A 3,108-nucleotide genomic window follows, 5' to 3' on the forward strand; every position below is an offset into this window, starting at 1 on the left:
CGAAGAGCAGAATGCGGGCACGTTACCCATTGCCCGTGGAGAAGGTAAGAGAGCAAGGTTGATGGGGAAAATATCAAGCTTCAGTCTCATCTTGGTTTGCTTTCTACTGCTGTGATAAACACCACAACTCAAAGCAACTTTGTGAAGAAGGCGTTCATTTATTTGTCTTTGGCTTAGACTTTATCATGAGGGGAAACCAGGGCAGGAACTAAAGGCAGGAAGCTGGGGACATGAACTGAAACAGAAGCCATGGAGAGAAGCTGCTGACTGGCTTGCTCTCAGGCTCATGTGCAGCTACCTTTCTTCTACCTCCCAGGAAATCTGCACAAGGGTGGAACCATCCAAAGTGGACTGCCTCCCACCTCAGTTATGCCAGAGAACATCCCACAGCTGTCTTACAGGCCAATAGGATGGAGGCATTTCCATAGTTGATATTTCTTCTTTCCAGATATGGCCAGATGTGTCACATTGACAGACACTAACCAGCACAGAGCTCAGTAGGTATTTTGACCAACCTTACCAGAAGTTGCCCTACTGACTTTGAACTCACTATAAAGCCAAGAATGACTTGACCCAAGCCTCCTCCTCAACCATTCCTCTCCCTGTGAGTTCTGTAGTTGATGGCATTCATCAGCACTGGGGATCAAACCTAGGGTTCTTTGCATCTGGACAAGTACTCTGCCCACTAAACTCCATCCTGAGCCCCTCATCAAAAGTTTTAAAAAGAAGATAGTACCAGAATCAAGAGAGATAAACCTTTATATTTTCATATCAAACATTTTTTGGATGGATGCAGGTCAAAAAAAATTTGATCTAGGCCAAGATGAATAACTAAAGAATCCCTTTCTGCCTCCCCTCCTCTCCAGCTCCCCTTCCTCTCTTCTTCTTCCCCTCCCTCCATCCCTTCTTTCCTCCTTTGCTTCCTCTTTGGTGATGACAGCAGGATATAAATCTCCAGACTTGGAAGGTCTGTGAATGGCTTACTTCATATATTCTGATGTCCCTGGAGAGATTGGTGGGGACAGTGTAGGAATGCCCTGATCAGGGCAGAGGGATAGTAGTGCCTTTGTCTACAAGGTCTTCAGTTCTGAGGCTGCTTCCATCGCCATGTCTCTATGGAGCTGAGGATCATGTATAGCATCCACCATCCCAGACTGTGGTACACATCTGCAAAGATAGATTAAAAACTCAAACACGTAATATTTCACATTAATTCCATGCCATCATTCTATGGCCTCCCTCTTGACTTCCAGACAGAACTCCTAAATGAGTTTTTCCAAAAACATAAATTTCAGAGTACATTCTGAAAGTTCCAAAAGACATTTTATTGCCCCCAAAGAACAGTTAAAAATGCAAACATGTTAAAGCATAAGCAATAAATCAAATATATGAAATCCACAGAAAAAAAATGTTATAAAAACCATGAACACCTCACAGAATGTGTTTAGCATGTACATTGTTGATTCTCCAAAATTCTGATGCTCTTGTAAGGATCCTGGCTCTTGCATTGGCCTTTTCCAGATGGGCAGAAATCAGTTCAGAGTCCCCCTTCTCTGCTAGCAGAGGAGATTAGGAAGGAGGGCATTTTATACCTCCCCGAATATAAAATATTAAACTTATTTTAGTAAAAATAGCATATTTGTGTAAAAATATCATGAACTGCAAACATTTCAGTTCTTGACCAATATTTTAAGATGTGTAAAGTTTTCCAATATTTTTGTATCTGACAAAGCCAGCGTGTTTTAACATAAAACAGACGGCACATTCTGGGGAAGATATTCTCCATCTGTTCACAGGAGCGAGGGCCGGGTGTAAAGGAGGGTTTTGGACATACATCTACCACTGAGCCACATCCCCACCCCTTAGATCAGGTGATTTGGTTCATGTCTGTTGTGATTTTAGTAGAAAATATCCCCCACAGGCTCGTGTTTTGGATGGTTAGCTCACAACTGGTGGTATTGCATTGGAAGGCTGTAGAAACTTAGGACTGCAGCCTTGCTGCAGGAAATGAGACAGCGGAGTGAAGGAAGGCCTTAAGACCATCTAGCCCCACCCCACTTCCTGTCTATCATCCGCTTCCAGACCTGCTTTGTCACAATGCTGCCTCAGCAACTTCCCCACCATTATGGATTTTATTTCCTTGACCTATGCGTCTAAATAACCGCTCTTTCTCTTAAGTTGTTTCTTGTTGGGTATTTGACCACAGAAATAAGAAAAGCACCAGGTCTCTTTTCTCTCAAGAATAAAAGGAGAAATAGTTAGGATGATAGAATGCAAGAAGGAAACTGCTCCCTTCCTCTCAATGCAGGGGAAGAGAAAACAGGAGGACACTCACTTCCACGCCACTCCTCCCCTTCTAGTTTCCATAAAAACTCCCCACTTGACAAGACAGAGTACAGAGAAGTGGAGGGAAGAGAGAGGGGATCCAAGGAGCAAGGGAATATATCAAGATACAGGAGCACATGAGAAGAAGCCAGGACCCTGAGTAGATCAGGGCTCTATGACTTATTGATTATGTTATTCGTTGATTGATTAGACACTTACTGAGTATCTACTGTGGTGTCAGATACTGCCATAAGTTTCTGGGAACAGGAAGATCCATAGCACCAAGTATCCAGCATAGAAGAGAAGATTGACCATGTACAGAAAGTGAAATTCTCATCTAGGTGGAAGGTTAAATTCCAAAGGCATGACACAGATGTTTGAAGAAGGCTTCAAGCAGCTGTATTTGAGGAGCTATTTAACCTCCAAACATTTGTTAAAGATAACAGGAAATCCACTTCCAGGAAGAGCAGCAGATTTGATCCTGTGAACAGGGGGAAAAAAACCAAACCAAACAAACAAAGAACCCTTAGGATATTATATCAAGACCAAAGAGCAAGGAGTAAAGCCGGTGAAATGTCCGGTTAAGGAAGATGTGGTGGAGGTTGTCCTGAGATGGGAAGGTCTGTGTACAGGACAGATGGTGCCTCTGAGAAAGGCACCAGAATGGGAGCACAGAAGGGGAAAGTGTTCACCAGGTTCCCTGAGCACACATCTGTGGGGAGATCCCATGCAATCCAGAGACCAGAGAGACCTTCTCCTTTCCCCCTGCCAACTTGTCCCCAG

Source organism: Microtus ochrogaster (genome assembly GCF_000317375.1).
Source record: "Microtus ochrogaster isolate Prairie Vole_2 chromosome 14 unlocalized genomic scaffold, MicOch1.0 chr14_random_2, whole genome shotgun sequence".
Lineage (NCBI taxonomy): Eukaryota > Metazoa > Chordata > Mammalia > Rodentia > Cricetidae > Microtus > Microtus ochrogaster.